This window comes from Cryptomeria japonica, chromosome 9 (genome assembly GCF_030272615.1).
Source record: "Cryptomeria japonica chromosome 9, Sugi_1.0, whole genome shotgun sequence".
Classification (NCBI taxonomy): Eukaryota; Viridiplantae; Streptophyta; class Pinopsida; order Cupressales; family Cupressaceae; genus Cryptomeria; species Cryptomeria japonica.
Genome location: NC_081413.1, coordinates 579189356 through 579211401, shown reverse-complemented (window position 1 = coordinate 579211401; position 22046 = coordinate 579189356).

The following is a 22046-nucleotide window of genomic DNA, read 5'->3' as shown; positions in this document are numbered from 1 at the left end:
TCTTTTATTAACTAATAATTATTTATTTAATTATTAGTATATTATACTCCATGCTTAAGCTAAACTTAGGAATCTTATAATTCTTTAGGGTTTTTCTCCTTTAGGGTTTCGAGTATCCTCTTATAAGGATTCTCTCTTTGTATTTTCATAACAACTGTAATTATTGAATTGCATTCTTGTTGCACAATCAATATGACTCCTCTTTTCTGGATCTTTGAGTTCTGGCCTCCATAGCTTTTTTGCTTCTCTCTTTCTGTGACAAATTTGCATGCAGGTGATCTTTGGGAGCTATAGAGTTGATTTTTCCTCAACTCCAATACTAGGTTTTTGTAGACTCCTGAGATTTTGGACCTTGATGACATGTCTCCAAAACCTAACCTGGATTCTAAAACTATATCAAATCATGGCATTGAAATGAACTTTGTTTTTGTAGAATTGTAGAAGTCTAGGATAGCCATGATTATGACTAGACTACTAGGTCTCTACAGATCCTCACAGTTTTGGACCCATGTGACTTGTCTCATGAACCTAATCTAGATTCTACAACTATATCAAACCAAGGCATTGAAATGAACTCTATCTCTACTAAAATTGTAAGAATCTAGGGAAATGTTGATGATTCCAGTGACTCCTTCCCTAGTCTTAGTTGCTCTAATATAAATGAGGCTCTTGACATGACTACTCCAAGCATGGAGAATGGATGGTGAACATACTTTGAATTTATGAAGAAACCACTAGGAGTAAGCCTTGTTTTGTTATGCTGGCTAAAGAGTCAGGCTCAAAATTCAAACCTACACCTAGAGAAGATAACAAGCTCGTGGTGACAAGTGGGGGGTGGTTTGTAGTGATAAATCTTAAAATGACGAATATAACTAAATTGTCCTCCTCACCTTCACATAAGAATAAGGATGCATAACTGTGTCTTCCTAAATGCTTTGAAAGCTTTAGGAGGTCAATAGACTTCACTGATTAATAACACCCATGACAGGAAGTATGTGGTGAGGAGATTTTAAATATGGCTAATGATAAGGATGTAGTATTCTTACAATAAGTTAAGGCTACAAAGTTTACACTGAATGTTAACATGAAGTGTATTTGGAGAGATGCAATCTAATTTTATACTCAATATGATAGAGGCAAAAGACATTGTTGCAATCTTTCTCTCCAATAATTTTGTTGCATAATGCTATGCATAACACCTCCTCCCCATGTAACAAAGAAAACTAGATCATTATATAAAAATAGAATTTCAGATTTGGTCTCTGCTCCCTCCATGCACCTAATCAATATAGAAATAGGATTGAATTGTGGTAGTCACTCTATGAACTTCTACATATTTTATGGATAGTTGGTGGGGACTTCAATATGTATGAACATCAGGAGGACAAATATGGAGGAACAAAATTTGAATGGAAAGGTAATGAGAAGTATTTCTAGGCCAAGATGAAAGACAAGCTCAATCTCTTTAACCCATTATAATGCAACAAGGAGAACTACAAAGCCATTTGGTTTACATGGTGTAATTCTCAACAAGGTAAGAATATAATCTAATATAGATTGGATAGATTTTATGTAAACAAGGATTAATTTGGATTCAATAAAGATCAAGATGGGCATGCAATGAAGGTCCTCCACTATACTCTCTCAAACCACCATCCTATTCAGGCTACTATTGTGAGAAATAATGTAGTAGGGAGGACCACAAATCTAAGAAACAATTTCTTTCTCAATACTAACTTACTCAAAGATGAATATTGCAATCGTGTCACCTTCATGATTATACAAATCAATAAATGGGGTACGTAGAGTAATTCTACTATTGAAAGATGGAACCAAAATTTCAAAAGTTGGAAGGCTTTCTTCCAAACGATAAGAAAAATAAAGCCATGGATAGTAGGAAAATTGAAGATACTTTGAACAATTACTTGTTAACCACTGAGAATCAATTATAAAATGACCCAACCAACAAGATGCTAAGTGAGAAGCTGAATCTAGTTAAGAATTATCTAAGAAGAGTATAAACTAAAAAAAAGGACTTGAAGTGAGATCTAAGATGAATTGGATGAAAATTGGAGATAGGGGAACAAAAAACTTCTTTAGGATTATAAAGCAAAAAGAGTACAAGGAAAAAATTAATGAACTATGGGAATAATAATTTATTCACCACAGAGGATAATAACAGTAACTCCCAGAAGGAAAGAAATTTTTGTGGGTCTTCAATCCTAAAGATGTTGTCACAAGGAGATATCCTCAACCTCAATAAGGACATCACTTTAGATGAGATACAAAAAACACTTAAGGTATTATATAATGACAAATCTCCTAGGCCTGATGGACTAGTTGTGGAGTTTTGTAAGAAAAATATAGAGTGGATCAATGAACATCGCTTGAGTGTTTACAAAGAAGCCTTAAGCATTGGGTTCTTGAATAGCAAGATCAATAAAGGCACTATCAAATTGCTTCCCAAAGATGGAGATATAACTCTGATTAAAATTGGAGATTGATTACACTTCTCAATGTCTCATACAAGATCCTAGCAAAAAGTATCTGTCATTAGATTGATTGGCATTCTGCCTAAGTTTGTTTACAATACACAAACAGGTTTCATTAAAGGCAGATATATCTTAGAGAATCTTTTAACTAGTTTGGAAGCCATGAATTGGGCCAGTGCAACAAACCAAAATGTTGTTATGTTTTTACTGGATTTTGAAAAAGCTTATGATAGGGTTGAATGGTCATAGATATTCACAACCCTAGAGGTCTTTTGCTTTCCTTGCAAATTATGTCACCTGGTTAAAATCCTAATGAAGGATGCCAATTCTCAGATGGACATAAATGAAACTTTATCATGTTCCTTCAACCCAGAGAGGTCTATAAAATAGAGTTTCCCCTTGGCTCCTACCCTATTTGTCATAGCATCAGATGCATTATTTTATCTTCTTAGATACTTATCCCTTTCACGTAGGGTTGAAGGTTTTACATTGCCCAAAAAATATAATCTCCTAAACATCCAGTTTATGGTTGATGCAACCTTATTCTTACCAGAAAGAAATAACAACATGGACTCCCTCATGAATAAGCTTAGTATTTTTTGTGAATCCTCGAGGGAAAAATTATCAACTTCTAAATCCATTATGCTTGCCCAGTATGAGGAGTTCCCCCAATGGTTTAAGGACTACAACTTCTAATGGGGAGGGTCAGTCAAACAAGTGAGATATTTGGGCATTCCTTTTTCCATTAATTTGTGCCTAAAAGGGATGTGGCAATGGATCAAAGGAAAATTTGACCACAATCTTGAAAGATGGAATAAGCAATTTCTATTACTGGTTGAAAGAATTCAAGTCTGTCAAAAGATCGTGTCTTCCTATAACATATATTAATCCTTAGTTTGGTTGTTTAGTGGATATCAAATCAAGGATATTAAAAAACAAATAAAAATTTTCCTTTGGTTTTATGGAAAAGGTATTGGCAAACAACACTAAATTAACTGGTAGTGGTGTTACATAGACAAGAAAGGAGGGGGCAAAGGTTTAAAATACCTTAAACTGAAGGGCATAACCCTTGCAATTAAATGGATCCTAAAGGCCCTAGATGAAGAGGAACCATGGAAGGTCCTTGTGAGGAATAATATCAAGTTATTTGTTCCCAAATATGTTAAGACATAGAAATTTCTCCCACTCAATGACTTACTGATAGGTAACTTACTAGTGGATCCCACTAGATCCTCAATGTTTAAATCCATCTAGAAAGCTTGGGAGTCAGTCAAAATCCTCATTATTCATAATGATATTATCCTGAACAATAGGAATATTAGTGGTAAGAGGTCTATTTGGTGGAATCTTTATCACAAAGATAAACCACTTGTTCTCTTAGAAGGGTGATTTGCCAAGAAGTGGCACCTCAGAGGTATTTAATGCTTTGATGATATTCTTCTCGATGGGAATTGAATCATTGAGCTTCTTTGACCTAGAAGTATGGTATCCCCCTCTAACTAGAGGACCTACTCTATTCTTAGAGATGCATGCAACTCCCTTGGTGTTCCTAAAGCTTGTATTGCTAAGTTAGAAAATTGTATGGACTACAAGTGGGTTGATGGTACTATATTTAATGTTAATACTAAGACAATCTATTATTCATTGTGTAATAATTTTGACTTGATTAATTACCTTAATAGTGTTTGGTAGGGGAACTTAACTAATAAGAATTGGCAAGATATATTTAGTTGAATTTGGTGTAGTAGCATGGTGCCTAAAAAGGCTTGTTTAAAGTACCTTTTAATCCTCTAGAAGTTATCATTTAAAATGCATAATAAACATCAAAAAATGCAGTATATGCAGACAACCTGAAACCATACAACATATTTTCTTTGATTATTTCATTGAAAAAGAAATATGGGCTTATTTCTATAATGATTTGAAAGGTTGGAATAATAATATTGCAATACATGAAATTTTGACTGGTTAAAATTGTTGGATTGAATAAATAATATAATATTTTTTAGTTAATTCTATTTACTAGGATTTTATGGCATATTTGGAAGTTAAGGAATTAGGAGAAGTTTCAAGGTGTGAGGAGGGAGTGTACTCAGGGTTAAAATCATCATAATTAATCAGATTAAAAGAGCGAATTACAAACTCTAATCTAATTAGAATCAATCCTAAATAACAATTGAATAATGCAAGATCAATTGAATTGAATAAATGGATCTAATTAAGACTCCCTCAATTGATTTTTCAAAGCTTCCATTGCTCTTCTCCTTAGTTGTTGTTGAATTGGCTCTCGTGTATTGTACTGATATCCTGCACAGATTAGACAACTATTTTGAAGATTGTGATTCTAGACTGATTTGTGAAAATGATGTTGTTTACATAGATTTTCAACACAGAAGGGGTGAGGATTTGAACTCAAGTCCTGATTGATAGTCAGTTGAGATTGATTGATCAATGAACTAGTCATGATTGATTTGTTAACTCATTTGATTGATCTGTTAACATGATTGATTGGAGAGTGAACTCAATTGATTAACCAGTAGACTAAATAGACTAGCTAGTTGACTGAATAGATGGATTAGATGATTGAATTGATTGGAGAGAAGTGGATTGATTGACTAGTCAAAGAAGGTGATTTGGAGTGAAAAAGGGTGATTGAAGAGTTAACTAAGTTAACTGATTATTCAACTGATTTAATCATCCAGTTATGATTTCAACATGTGTTATAGGATTTTAAAATTGAATTTGATTTTCATTTTCAATTTGGATTTGAATTTGGATTTTCGAATGTTGAAATGCACATGAAATTAAATGAAATTCAGATTTAGTGAAATGTGAATTTGATGATTTGGAATTAGATGAAATTAATTGAAATTCGAATTTGGGGGAAATATGAATCTGATAGAAATGAAATTAGATAGAATTATTTGAAATTCAAATTTGGGGAATTGAAGGAATAAATAAATTAATTTAAATAATTTAAATGAAATTATTTAAACATTAAAAATTAAATTAATTAAATAATAAAGATTATTTAATTAAGGAATAAATCGTAATTAATTAAATAAATAATATTTAATTAATATTTGAGAAAGGGTTAATTGATTAATTAATTAGAGAATAGAAATTGAATAATTAATAAGATGAAGAATGATGATCGATTTAGTTTAGAAGAATAATTAGCTTAATTAAATAATTAAATAATTAACGAATTACTTAATTAATTAAGACAAATAATTAGTACATGATGAAAAAGACATTTTTTAGTGTCTACATTTTCCCCTCTTTGACACAATGTCAAAACGACGTTGTTTCAAAGAAAAAGAAAGTTTATGCCCTAGTATGCCCCGATGACGCTTTATAGTTTAAATATGCCCCCCCGGAAAATGTGGTCGAAAATTATGAAACTAAGACCATTTTTTCAATACCATGATAGTGAGCACTCGTGTGAAGTTTCATGCATTTTCGAGTTCATTTGACTATGCTACAAGTGCATTGAAGTTCAGTTAGACCACGACCGTTGGAGAGGTAAAAAACCCTAATTTTGGCTATAAATAGTGAATTAGCTCTTTTAATTTGATCATTTGCATTCATTTTATTTGTAGAGCTCTTTTTGATTTCAGTATTTTTCGACGACTTTGGAGCGAGATGGTGGGCCACAGAGCGAGGTTGCACTTGTCCAATTGAGTGCGTGCATATCAGAGACCGACAAACACTAGAGATTTGGTACATATTTCCAAAATTTTGCTCATTTTTGCTGGTTTTTCTAAAATTTTCTCATTTATGTCAGAGCAAAAAAATTTAGTTGATGCACAATTGCATATTGATGTATTCACATTTGATTATTTATGTGCAATTGATTTTAATAATTCTCACTTGTCAATTTGGTTCGCACTTGTGCTTAGTAATGTGCACTTGTCTTTAATAATTTGCATTTGTTCTAAATGATGCGCAATTCATGTTAATGGTGCACATTTGGATTTATTGGTTCACATTTGCGTTAAATAGTTTGCATTTGACTATATGCATTGTATCTGATTTGCATTTGATATTTTGTATTTTTTTCCAATATTAATGATTTAATTTATGTCATGCGAATAAAATATCTGATATTTTCATTTTTTTCATCTTGTAGGCACATTACCATGTCTTGGTTGGTAGGCAGACAAGGCCAAATAGTCTCTAGCATCACTATGAGTATATCGATGAGGAGACTACCTTGGTCAGACATTTAGGTTTATATCATATATTGCACTTGCCAGAGGTTACGACCAACAGGGCCATGATTACTACATTAGTCAAGCGATGGCATTATGAGACTTGTTCTTTTCATTTACCTACTGGCGAGGCATCAGTTACATTGGAGAATGTGTGGCACATTCTACATATACCCATTCATGGCACTCGAGTTACTTTCGATCGTGATGATGGTGTTGCCAGACTGTGTGATTTGTTTGACATTTCAGAGGATAATTTATCCATACGGGGTTGATATGAGATCCCATGGGATCATCTAGAGGGAGAGATGGTGGAGGTTGAGACGATGGAGGTCGGGATGGGGGAGGAGGACGAGGTGGAGGTCAGATTGGCTTGATTGTAGTAGTAGCAACAACAAAGGCAGAGTGAGAGGATAGTGAGGGTGATGTAGACATCGATGGAGACACCGAGTCTATGGGTATCTCTGACCGGGATGGGAGTGAGAGTGATGATTCAAAGACATGATCATCTAGCACTGGGGGGAGTGACGGTGGGGATGGTGGTGGGTAGGACATTGAGATGTGGTGCAGGAGCACCACCTATGAAGAAATGAACCAAAGACAAGAGGATCTTCTATTACTCCCAAAATGAATGTAATAAGACCCTATGGGTCCTTTTTGTAATTCAATGTCTTAGGAGTGTGACAAGTTTTGTCCATGTATGGGTCAAATTGTCACCTAGGGTCTTGTAGAGAAAATTGAGTCAATAAGGGTCACAATGGTCTAAATTGAGGGATCAAGTGGCCAAAGGTCTATTTGAGTCATTTTTTGATGTTTTAGAACCAAATTTAATCATCTTAAGGGGCAATGATAGTTAGGAGTCTAAGTTGGTTGAACAAGGCAAAAATTATCAAATTGTCAATTTGTTGTCATGACAATTTTGCAACTTTTGGTTGGTTTTGTGCTCCAATGGTTAGTTCATTTGAAAATAAGTTGGAGATGGTTATGGTCTTTGAGGAAGAACCTATAAAGGTCCCAAAGATCGAAACATGTAAGGTTGTTGGTTTTTGGAGCATAATACAAGCATCAAAGTTTTGGAAATTATGAGAACCGTCTAATTTTATGTTGATTCTGCATTGAAGGTGGATTGGCAAGCATGATTATGATATACATACTGAAACTACAATGATTTACCTTTCTTTTTCAAGTGGTTTGAAGTTTTGAAGTGATCTCCATTCTGTTTGGCAAGCATTTCTTTACTAGGTGGTCTAAAACCCTCAAACCCTAGGTTTTGACAAATGTAATGGACTTTGGCCTATCAATTCTTAGTCAAGAATCTTGAAAATGTGGAATATGATAGGCCATAATATAGTACCCATAGGTTTCTTCAACATTTTGGTATGTTTGATGAAGAATCCATAGGTCTGGCATCATCACGTGACAAACCGGTTGAATGAGGATAGTACGTGTGAATTGAGTTGTAATGTACAGGGAAGGGGTTTGAATGTTGTAGAAGAGTGTTGCGGAGGTTGATATAATAGTCCATGGTCAGGGAAAGTCATCAAGCAAGAGGATCATACAAGGTTTTGGAAAGTGTCCAGTCAAATAGGCCTAATAGCCCTATTAGGTTTGTTGGTGCAGTATAGGTTGGGATATTTGCAAGTGGGCTTGGAACCTAAAAGTGAGATATTGTTGAGAACTCCCAAAAGGGTGTCTAAAAATATAATTTTTTTTCCTAGATCCGTAGGGTGTCAAAAGTTATCACCTAGTTCCTTCAAATGGAGGCCTAATTGCAAGTAGGTTTGTTTGTGGGCAAGTAAGTCAAGATTGATGGTACGGAGAGTCTAGACCATGAAATCCTATTTCATTTGTGTTAAGATGTTGTGAGAACACCCCTCCAAGGGTTTTTGTGTTGAATTGGTCAAGTGGGCCATTCAAACCCCTAAAGCCTAGTAGTAGCCCACTCATGTATGCAAGGGTGTGTATAGTCACCCAAGACTTGTGAGTATTTTGTTGTTTGAGAAGGTACATATTGGAGCCTTTGAGTCTCCCAAGGTATTGCTAAGTGTCATTGAACCATTGTTTGACTTGGTGTTGTGTAGGACCCTTGGGTGGTAAGGTTTTGGTTGAGTTTCCTTAGAGGTTGATTGGTTCAAGGTCCTTCCTTTCAGTCTATTTCCTCCTCATCAAGATGCCCTAGGTTGGAGATGCACTAGTCGTAGAGGGAGGTGATGATGAGGATGATGAGGATGAGTAGGTTTTGAGAGCTCAGATTAGGAGCTTAGAGGATCTTGTTGCGACAGCACCAGATGGATGATAGAGAGCACTTCCACAGAGCGTATGGTGCTTTAGAGGCAAAGCGAGATCAGATTGTGGGAGAGAGGGATCATATCCAGAGGGAGAGAGATGACACAGTGAGGTAGATGCAGTTGGTTCAAGCCACTTATGAACAACATTTTGCTTTAGGTATAGATGCACGCTCATAGTCCGATAGACTTTACTACGCTGCACAGGAGGCCTTATATTATAGACATCTCTATCATGGTGTTGTACCTGAGGCACATAGAGCTCCTAGATTTGGTGATTTTAGAGGCCATTTGGGTTTTAATAGGTCTACTTCGCAGAGGACTAGCAGTGGTGGTGTTATGGGTTCACCTTGGACATCTTTGGGACATCTTGGGGCAGGATCAAGCAGACAGGATCCACCTGGGGATATGGGTAGTGTCGGTTGAGACATTTTATCTTGTATTTTTTATGATGTATTCTGACACTTTTGAGATATACATGATATGCATTTTGGTGGTGTTCTACATGCCTTGTGTTATTTCTATGATGTATGGTTCTATATGATGTGTATATGTGATGTCTTATGTGTGTGTGATGCCTTTTATGATTCTAGTGCATTCTATTATATGCAATGTGATGATATGATTGTGTAATTAATCTAAAATGAATTTCATATGATATGATATTTATTTAAATGAATGTAATGCAATGAAATCTAGATGCATTTAAGCTTGAGTAATAATGGAAGTGAATCTAAGTAACATGTATTTAAATGCAATCTAACTAATGGCAAGTGAACTTATAATGATATGCAACCTATATGGATGTACTGTTATGATAGTATACATTGTTGATAGCTCTCCTCTTGATTTAGAAGAAGTGTTAGTAAGAAAGATAGATTTGGATTAGATGATGAAGAGATAGGAAAAAATGATGAATCAACCGTGTTAACTTGAAAACAAAATTGATATGATATGATAGTGATAAGAGTGATGAGTAGTCTTATTTGCCTTTACTCATAGTGCAATACATTATCATCATTGAGCCTTATTATGTAACACTGAAGCTTAGTATACCAAGGTATAAGGAACCAGGATGTATAGATATCTCATTGCAAGAAACAAACACGTAACAGACAAGGAATGAACCTTCCATTCTGGGAATTTCACTAGGGGTTGAGGTATGCATGGCATTCACAGGCTGAATGCTCCTATCATAGACACCCACTAGAGCAATTGCCCCAGAACTTCATTGGTTCACACCACAAAAATACAAACAAATTAAAGGATCATGCCCATCAAGGCTCCTCTGGTCACTTCTGGACATCCATGAGTAGCATAGAAACATGATCTTCGCCAATTGATAAAAGATAAAACCAAATTAGACAAAATTTAGTAGCTAAACTGACTGTGCCTTTGCTTTGATTTGTTTGATGTGATGGTTGATAATGTCTGGTTTCAAAAGTTTTGGACCCCATTTAAGACTGATCTGTCTGGTTTCGAGTGTATCTGATTATGTATAAGACATGATAACGATCACGTTGATGTGGATATCAGTGATTGATAAGACTTGATCAAGTTGGTTGCAGATTTTTTATAAGATAGTTATATCCTTTGTTGAACTTCATGCGAAGTGTTTGCTGGATATCTACTAGGGTATTTCTTTCTCATGAGACATTTTATTATAAGTTTTGATTGTATTTTAGATTTTTAGCGAGTTTTTAGTTTTTTCGTTGTTTAGGGTTTTTGTGGATCATTTTCGAATGTTTTTTATTTTGTTGTTTTTCGATTGTTTTTAGTATTTGTTCAGTATCTTTTTCTGATTTTGAAGGTTTTTTCATGTTTCGCAAATGTTTTTGGATTTTGAAGATTTATCTGAATGTTTTTTATTTATTTTTGTTTAGGATCATTTTTTTATTTTTAGAATTTTTTCATGACATTTTACGATTTTTAGGATATTTTTAGTTATGCCCCCAAGTATGCATACCTATGATGATATCATGATGATGCATATGGATATAATGCATTTTCGATATGATTTATACTAATGTAAGATGCAAGATGAAGATGCAGTTCCTATTCGAACAAGGGTGAGTGTATGCATCTTTTATTTTGAAGTGCACTGATTGAATTAAAGGTATGAAACGTTTTAGAGATAAGAGTTCAATCCGTTCTCAGAAGACTTTAGATCATCCAATCTTAACACACTATATAATCAAGATTTATGAATGGAGGCACAAAAAACTTCTCCATTAATTCTTGAAACTTTGATCCCCTTTTGTCCATGTGTGTGCACTTGAGTTCATCCAAACTCTTATAACCATCAAAGACCCTTAGAATCCTATGTGGCTAGCTACGTGAGTTATTCTAACTTCAAAAGCATCCTGGATAGAGCCTCGTTGCCAACAATATTTTAGGCCTCCAATGAGGTTATGCACCGTAATCTCTCAAATATTTCTCCATTGACAGTAGGCATCCATAGCCCCGATGTAGTTATTCGCATGTTCCCTTACTCAAGCTTTTATTGCACATTTTTGCATGATATTTCAGTTATATATCTGTGCTATTTTGCCTTGAGATGGATATTTGGCATAACTTTTTTTTTTTTCTTGCCTTGACTTGTAAGTAATGAAACCTACTTGGGTATGACAATTACAGCGGCGCTGAAGTAGAATTTAGGATTTTTCACTAGCCACATGACCAATTAGGTATCTATAATGACTTAGAGCTATTGATTAATGTGTGATGTATAGAAATCGATAGATTTTGGGTAACAAGGCTCAATAGTGAAACCTCCCTTCAACCATGGATAAAGCTCAATCACAAGATGACATTGAAGATGAATAATTGAAGACCTCCTAAAAGCTTCATGAACAAGTATCTAGAAAATGAGACCACCTTCTCTCCCTTCAGTGCAGATAGGTGAATGAGTTAGACAATCTCCTTGTTTATTAATGTCACTATATGTGAAAGCAATAGTGATATGTAGCTAGATGTTGTGCATTATGAAATGTAACTATGATGCACTCTGAAATGGAGATATGTAATGCAGTAAAGAAATATGCAAATTCAGTACTTGAAAATTTAAAATGAACCCATCCCTTAGATGTAATATCTTTTTAGGTACATGTTGTTCATGGGTTCAGGGAGTGGATCTCCCTCCATTGTTGTGCAGCGTGTTGCAAATGGTTGTTTGTTTCATAGATTTTCTAACCGTTGAGGTGTGGTTGGTAACGGTATTTTGCAGATGTTGTTTTCCTCTGTAGTAGCACTCCAAGCGTTGGGGGATGAAAGTATAGAATTTTCTGAATTTATCTTTTCTTCCTATTGCTTTATGTTGTTCCCATAATCTTCCTCATTATCAGGCATCATGTCTTTGAGAAATGTCACTTGAACCTGTTGATATTATGTGCTTCTTTTGTTAAGAGATGTCATCCTATGTTCTTCTAAATAGACATTACCCAAAAAAATTGTTATGGTATTGTCATTATTGGTCCATTCTAGTTATGGTAGCACTTGGGATTCCCAATCAATTGGATGCTAGTCAATTTTCTTTGGGTGAAGAGTTTCTTGCATTATACATACATGATGATGTTTTGGAATGACACAACCTCTCTTACTTAGATTGAGATGTTTTACTCTCTTAGCACTTGGACTTTCTTTTGTAGCAAGATCTTGTCCAGTCATCATATCATCTTGCGTTGGTCCTTTAGTATCTCCTTGAGAAAGGAGTTTGATGTCTTCCATACATAGTTCAATTATTAGAGTTGATGTTTTCAAGTGTTTTGCCTTTTCTTGCCCCCAGTCAAGTGATTGTACAAGGGGTTTTTCTTTTCTTTCGTCTACTAGAGAAGTGATTGACATCATGCAGATCTGGTTATTGTGAACATCCTCATAGATGGTGTCATAGGGATAAGGCCTGAGATATTCCATTGTGTAGCTTTTCTTGTCCTTGCTTGCTTCCATGCTCACCATTTTATTTTGTAAGTTTTGGACTTGCTGAGCCAAAACTTTTGTTTGTGTCAAGGATATGCCTGATGCATATACATTTGCAACATATGGTGAAGAGGTGGTGTATACTGGTGTTGTTGAAGATGCTTGAATTTGCACTGTATGGAAACCACTACTAAGTGTTGTAAAGTAGGCAAACTGAGGTGGTGTGTTATCCTGAGTAGACCCAAAGGGATTGGTATGTCCATGTTGTATCCCTTGGCTACTAGTTGCAAATCTCATTGATACCGACATAGTTACTTGTGGAGTACTATTAGCTTGTGAATTGAATATGGGCATTGATTGGAACCTTGTTGAAGTAACTCCTGAAATTGGTGTAGAACTTACAGCTACTTGTGTTGTGTTTAACTAAGTTGGAGCCATTTGTGTGCTTGAAGCAACACTTCATGTAGGAGTTGTTGTTGTAGATGCATTGGATATTTGTGCTGCATTTAGGTTCAATGTCACTCCTGGTGGCATTATTGTGGAGATGTTGAAATCAGGAGGTTTATCCATTTTGAATAATAGAGATAGATACTTGTCTCTATTGTTGTTGACAAGGGCATTGATTGGCATTAAGACTTGAGGGTCTTGTTGAGCTACCTCTATCTCCTCTTGTGTTAAACCTATTTGTGGTTCCTCTATTATTGGTAATCTATTGCGATATGTCGATATCAAAGCCCCATTTCTTGATTGAGAACTTGAGCTTCTAGGTGTGTTCATGTTCCAAGTTGGGTTATTGTATGGGTCATTGTTTAGATCCATCTGTTTTTTTGCCTTTTTTGATCTTGTTATTGTCATGTGATCTTGACACTATATGGCTTACTACAATATTCTAAATGCAAGTGGTAGATTGATATGAATGCAATACTTATGACTTAACTATGTATGCAATCTATGAATGATACCCTACCAATATTACTGGCGAGGAACATCTGCCATAAGGTTTTCGAAAAATTGCCGAAATTCTTCTTGTTTTCTTTGTTTCTTGATTTCTTTTGCTAGCTTTGTATCAAGGCAAATAGATTTGTAGATTTCCTTATTTATGGAAACCTCCACTTCTTTATATTGTGGAAGATCAATTCTTACTTCCCAAGCGATATTGTCCAAACCATCAATTATCTCTAATTGATTATTGTCTTGTCAGGGATTGGGTTGTTCGAATGGAAAATCACTGTCTCCTTTTAGACCCATGCAAAGGATATGTTCTTAAGACTTCTATGATGAAAAGGATTATGATGAATGAAGACTATGCAAACTGACTCGAGTACTAAGATGTGTAATGTAAGGACTGTATCCTAAGAGGAGTGTGAATGATGGACTTTGACTCTCCTAACTTGAATGCAAATGATGGACTTTTACTCTCCTAATTGTGAAGATTTGTGCAAGATGTGGATGAAAAACTTAGACTACACATTCCTTATATGTGTGAGCACCTATGATCACATGAAGCACCATTTTCTTCCATATTTTTGAATGTTGGCAAAATTTATTGAACTTGTTGGATATAAACACTCGATTGTTCTTTTGAATTTTTTACTCTTGATTGTTGCGTTGAGAAACTTTTGGTTGATGTTGGTATGAAAAACTTGGTTGTTGTTGCACTTTGAAATGTTTGATCATGTAGCAAAGACACAACAGACACATCAAAAAAGAATAGTAACATAGAAAGAATACTTGTTTAAGGAACTTTTTCAAAACCCCATTTTTTTTTCGTTATAACTGGGCAATCGATTGCACAACAAGTAGAATCTCATAAGGTCAAAAGGTCACAAATATTACCACAACCACATCTTGATACTCTATCGGCTCAAATAGCCCTGTCACACCCTAAGGTGCGCCCGTTTTTTTGCCTTTGTCCGGAAATTAAACCAAAGAGGATCGCTCCTCAATTGGCTTGTTATCCTGGGAGATATATGGTGAGTGTCTTGGGGGAGACTCCTTCCCCACCCTTGCACTATGATAATAAAGTGTTTGGTTACTAACATAGTTGGGCTTCTAATTTCTAAGGTGTTTAATCAAGCTTCCATTTGAGTGGGCATAGATCCGATGAATTTAATCGTCGCTATGCCATTCTAGCACTCGTTGCTTACAACTTTCATTTCAAACACATAAATATTTATAGTGGCTTAGAATACTTGGCATTAGTCGTTACCACTTTAGGTCGTTCCCCTCTCATCGACCTTATGGGCTTCTTGGGAGGGCAGGCCTACTAAAGGATTTAGCCTAATGTTGAAATTGACAGAAAGCATAAAAGAGGTGGGTCTGGCTTTTTGATCACCCACAAGAGGGGAGAGCATATACCCATCACCTCATAAACATAGAAAACAAGATTCTTTTTAACCCCAAACTGCAAAGTTTTCTAGTCTAAATGGAGATGTTTCTCCATGAAAACATGGTGTTCATTTTACCCTTCATAGCAATTGTGAAGAAAAAAGAAGATGGTTTGTGGTTTATTTCAATTACACCAAACTGAAGTGTTTCAAAGCTACCCCTACAGAAAATGTTAGTTGATACATGGTGGGCTATCCAGCCTTTTTTTTTTTTTTTTTTTTCGATTACAACTTTTTGACCTCTCTGTTTGCAGAAACAAAGGCATTTATTGACAGAGAATAGAAAGAAGACTGAACAAAAACATTTTATCCTACTCATGCAAATGCGAACTACCTACTAAGCAATTGCGAACTACCTACTGAGCAATTGCAAATTTTTGTAACAACAATTGCAAATTACTGACACATCAATTGCGCACTAGTTAAATTGGATTTTTTTTTAGAAAGTTAAACATAATGAAAAGACAGAAGGGATAAGTTATTCTGCAATGATATCACTCCAGATTACGCGAGCCATCACTTTAATGTCATCGTAGAAATTGAATTTGGCAAGGAATAGATGAATATTTCTATGGTATTGAGTGATTGCCTCTTGTTCTTCAAGTTCACGAAGGTTTCTCTCTTCCTTTAGAATCCTTTAGTATGCTCTTTGTTGTCTTCTATATTGTCTTGTCCTCCTAGCACCTGGAATTTTAAAAGTTACCTTACTTGCCATGGGGTTAGAGACATTTTATGCAAAAAAAAGAAAATTTCCAGAATCATGAAAGATTGATGGGGTCATCTCGCAAATGAATTTAAAGCCAAAATGACAAAGAAAATTGAAATTCTGAATTAGGCCTGCAATTGCGCATTAGTTTTAGCAATTGCGAATCAAGATGTGATCAATTGCGAATCAAAATGACATCAGTTGTGAATTAATATTTTCAATTGCAAATTTTTGTAATGGCAATTACACGTTCCACTTTCCTATACAGACCTGCCAATTAGAAAATTAGAAACTCACATCAGTAGGCGGATTCACGTCAGATTCACCAAATGTACTCAGGGTTAAAATCATCATAATTAATCAGATTAAAAGAGAGAATCACATTCTCTAATCTAATTAGAATTAATCCTAAATAACAATCAAATAATGAAAGATCAATTGAATTGAATAAATGGATCTAATTAAGACTCCCTCAATCGTTTTGACAAAGCTTCCATTGCTCTTCTCCTTAGTTGTTGTTGAAATGTCTCTTAGGTATTGCACTGATTTCCTACATAGATTAGAAAACTATTTCGAAGACTGTGATTCTAGACCGATTTGTGAAAATGGCATTGTTTATATAGATTTTCAACACAGAAGGGGCGAGGATTTGAAGTCAAGTCCTGATTGCTAGTCAGTTGAGATTGATTGATCAATGAACTAGTCATGATTGATTTGTTAACTCATTTGATTGATCTGTTAACAAGATTGATTGGAGAGTGAACTCAATTGATTAACCAGTAGACTGAATAGGCTAGCTAGTTGACTGAATAGATGGATTAGATGACTGAATTGATTGGAGAGATAAGTGGATTGATTGACTAGTCAAAAAAGGTGATTTGGAGTGAAAAAGGGTGATTGAAGAGTTAACTGAGTTAACTAATTAGTCAACTAATTTAATCATTCAGTTATGATTTCAACATGTGTTGTAGGATTTTGAAATTGAATTTGATTTTCATTTTCAATTTGGATTTGAATTTGGATTTTCGAATGCTGAAATGCACACGAAATTAACTGAAATTCAGATTTAGTGAAATGTGAATTTGATGATTTGGAATTAGATGAAATTAATTGAAATTCGAATTTGGGAGAAATATGAATTTGATAGAAATGAAATTAGACGGAATTATTTGAAATTCGATTTTGGGGAATTGAAGGAATAAATCAATTAATTTAAATAATTTAAATGAAATTATTTAAACATTAGAAATGGAATTAATTAAATAATAAAAATTATTTAATTAATGAATAAATCATAATTAATTAATTAATATTTGAGAAAGGGACAATTGATTAATTAATTAGAGAATAGAAATTGAATAATTAATAAGATGAAGAATGATGATTGAGTTAGTTTAGAAGAATAATTAGCTTAATTAAAGAATTAAAGAATTACTTAATTAATCGGGACGAATAATTAGTACATGACGAAAAATACATTTTTCAGTGTCTACAGGGAGCTTACTAATTATTATAAAAGACTCGTATTATTTTATGTTAGAAATTCAACCCACTGTTACATTGGACATCTCAAGAACCAAGTTCACGAAATTCCTAGAAGATTATGCTACTAGAGTCAATACTTTAGAAGTAATGCATGGGCATACATGGACCTATACAAAGGAGGAAAATACACCATTTGTTCAAGGACTAAGGGAGTTCCTTAAAGAATATAATGAAGAAAAGAATAAACATGGCAAAGGCAAAATAATACATACTAAAGAGAAGGAGCAAGAGACCAGGAAGAGCATGGAAAGATACCACTATGAACCAAGGGAAAACTCAACCATGGAAGTGGTCAACTCCAATGAAGAGATGTCAAATACAGATCCTCCTATTGGTTGAAATGAGTTAGACTAGTATAGTTAAAGCAAGAATGTCTTAGTCACAAAAATTATTACTCCTTATTACTATATAGGACAACTTATATGATTAATGAATTAGAGATATATGAAAGACATTTTTTTATAAATTTTGTACATCAATTAATGCCCACAGTTGATCATGATGCCTATATATGGCTAAAACTTTGTTTTTCATTTATGATTTAGTATTTAGTCCTAGATTGTCCAAACTCTGATACTCATGATATGTACAAGATTTATACTCTACCTATAATATATAAAAAGAATACATAAATACCATAAATGGATTGATAATTTTTTAAACAATAAATAATTAAATAAATTCATAGCAAAATAAATAAATGCTATAGAAAATAAATATAGGAAGAAATAACAAATAGTCAAGATCAAGAATGGTTTTTTTTCTAAAGAAAATAGAAACTAAGATGATAAACATTAAGAAATATCAATCTTTAAAAAATATCAAATAAAATGAAAATTATGCTCACTTAGACATCCCATTTTGCCAAGTTAAATCTTTTTTTTTTATTATTTCCATCTTCATGAATTTCTGTAATGGTGAAAATATTAGGGTTTCACCCAATGATGAAGTAAAACCACTAATATTTTGCTTAGGTACCACTACATTAAAGAGGGGCGAACCCAAGAGATCTAGCCTCAAATCAATAAGGATAGGGCTAATAATTTCTATTGGATTTACTGGATTGGAAATTGATACCCTCTTTTAAGTTGAATTGTGAAAATATTGAAATTAGGGCAAATGTGCTAAAATTGAAGTATAAATACATAAATAGTGAGCTACAATTGTCGGATTGAGCCACGAACCTGGATTTGAGTAGTATATGAATGTTTAGACCTATTCCTAGAAGATCACCCTAAATTATTGAGACCAAAATGCCCATCGCTCTGGTCCTCCGTACTTTTCGCCATCCAAAGGAGAACCTGTTCGTCTCTATGAATAATGTTGATCCTAATAATCACATCTTCGCACCTATTTCCTACACATAGAAAGAAGGGGGAAATTGTTTGGGAATAGGGTTTTTCCTGAGTCAAACCCCAGTTTAGGAATTAACCTTGAATGAATAACTACAAATACTGAAATAAATAATGGAAAGGTATACCTCACATCTGCAGTTGTTGATGATGATGCTTTTCTTCTTGAATGTAATCACATATTTTGTATCAAATGGAATGAACATGACAAAACCCCAATCACACACACACATGCTTCTATATGATGTAATTTTACTCCATAATGGTTGAATGAAGAATATGCAGCCTTGAAGATCTTTGAAAATGCTTGATTATAAATGTTTCACGGTTGCACGAATGCTTGATTACTTGGAGATGGAGACTTAGTTAGAAATGAATTGATTAAATGTCTTTATATAGGGGTATCTAGGTCATTTACCGATTAGGCCGACCTCCAACAATCATATAGAGCCACAAATTTTATTTCACGTCGGAGAGATAAGATTCATCTCTCACTTCAAAATAGGGCCCAACTAAGGGGGACCAAGGCTATAGAGCCACAAAATTAATTTCCCATCAGAGAGATAAGATTCATCTCTCACTTAAAAATAGGGCCCAACTAAGGGGGACCAAGGCGCTAGCGCCTTGGTCCTCCTCGGTCAAGGACCATGGTTTAGCCCTAAGAGAAGGATAGAACTCTAGGAAATCAAATGTCAAGTGTATATGACATTAGGATTGGAGTTAAGGCACTAAAGGAACCCAGATAGGTGATGAGGAGGGAATATGCTAAAGTAGGGGCACAAACATGAGGTGTAAATTGGCTCACTAACAATTTACGACACTGCAATTTGAAACCTTTAAAAGCTATATGATAGGAGTTAAGAATATGAAGCACACTTTATATCAATAAAGTTTACAAAATATGACAGATCATTTATCATAGTTAAACTTTCTATTGGAATCATATAATTGAATTATAACTAGCACTTATAGTCATAGGAGGTGCAAGGGAAATGCGATAGGAAAGTGATGGGAAAACTTAAATGGATTTTAACATTACATAATGAAGTGTAAAAAATATAGATATATACACATGCATCATTGTATAATGTAATTTTGTACATAATTTTACAAAATTCTTTCATTGTTTTGAAGCAATTAGATTCATTTGAATAATTAACATCTAGTTTGGATCAATCAAAGTTACATCACGGTATATTTTTGTGTTTTTGGTAGATCCTCTTGTAAAATTATATAATACAAATGCATTGAAACACATTAGGAATCCAAAATTTGCAGTTAGTTTACTAGATATGTAAATTTAAAGGAAAAAAAAAACAAATTTTGGAGAAAAAGGGTAAGCCTTTTTTTCTTTTCTTTTATTTAATTGTATCCAAAAAAATGCTCTACATCTCTTTGTCTATTACATATGGTTGTTTTTACTTCAAATGCATAAATCCGTTGACATTAAAATTGCTATCTTCACCACTTTCTTTACATAGATTGTGCTTCCAATTTTAATTTTTTATATTTTTCCCAAAAGGTCTAATTATTTATTTAACATGTGAATTAACTCTACCATCTCTCCAAACTTTGAATTCACATCATATGCAATGTTAACACCTACAAAATTGACACATCTGTTGTGCTCAAAGTTCCTGAAGTTCATAATGTCAATCGGGGTTCGCACCTTGTCGCATCTACCTAAAACCTCAACTTTTATAAATAAAATTTTGTAGCCTAGACATCCCCATGCAAAATACTTTGGTATAAATTTTTTTGGGACAAGTGTTAGTAAGCTCATTTAGCTTTGTGATCTTTAGATGAGTTTTTACATGCGTTTTAATACATTCTCAACCAATGATAGACTTGAAAATTGTCTTGAAAAAGTTTTAAGTTTTATGATTCTGATGACGATCCAGTTGTTAGTTTGTCTTCAAATTAATATAGTTTAAGTTATATGCAAATCCAAGATAAAATGGTTTAATAATAAAAAAAATTTTTTGTTGAGCCCCCCCCAACAAGGCCTGATTACAGTGGAAGTGTCAAAATTCAATTTGCTGGAAAAAATCAAACCAAATAGGTATGTTTTAAATAATTGATCATAGTTCCTTGTAAAAAATCATAGTTGTTGAACATCTTGTTTTCTTGGGGTGAAGTTGTGCCATTTAGGCAGCTAGAAAATTAAAGTGAAGGCATTTTAAGTTTGAGTAAATATATTCTTGAAGGTCATTTTGTAAATGATTTTATTTCCATCCTCCTGAGGCCTTCAAAGTAAGTATTCATCCCCAATTGGGTCCAAAGACCTGAAGTAGGGCAGTCGAGAAGTTCCATAGAGGCGGGTTTTAATTGCATCCTATGAAACAACCTCCAAGATTTTAGAAGTCGACGCTTTGTTGCTTTTTGAGAAAAGGAAAAAAGGAAAGAAAATATTCTAAACTTAATCCTTTTGGGAATAGAATGGGAACTCCAAAAAGCAGGGAAATTCTCATAAAACTTTTGTCTATCAAGCCTAGGAGCACAATGTGTTACCATCCCTCGAGGATGAGAAGAATAAGGCTTCAAAGTAACTCTGACATAAGACACGTCATTCTAATCAAACCAAAGAAGAGTACTTGTAGAGGCGAGGCTCAAATAAACAATATTTCAATTCATATCTTCATGATAGGATTCCTACCTAGTTCTATAAGATGGCATGGTTTGGGATTCGTCTTATGGAAATGAAAGAGTAATTCATAACATGATTCACAATCTTATAAGATAGATCTGAAAATATACAAAGTAGAATTCAATGAGTCGAACTTAGCACGTAACACTATTAAGAATATCAAGAAAGACAACATTGCACAATTTTGTTATTTAGAATATATTAAGGCTTGACTACTTATTCAGGGAGCCTACAAAACCAAATTGGATCACCCTGTGTAATTTATCACTATTACAAGATGTTTTGAAGAACTTTGATCACTTATACAAAGATCAAAAAATCGATACATCAATTTTATTTTCTTTTGGATTTGGATAAGAGGTCTAATTGGGTCCTATATATTCCCCCATAACCCTTCTTTTTTTAGATCTCTTTAACCTCTTGTTTTATAGCCTTCCATGAAGAGGATAATATTATCGTCCCACCACTATTCATAAAGATTTGATTCGAATAACAACACTTGT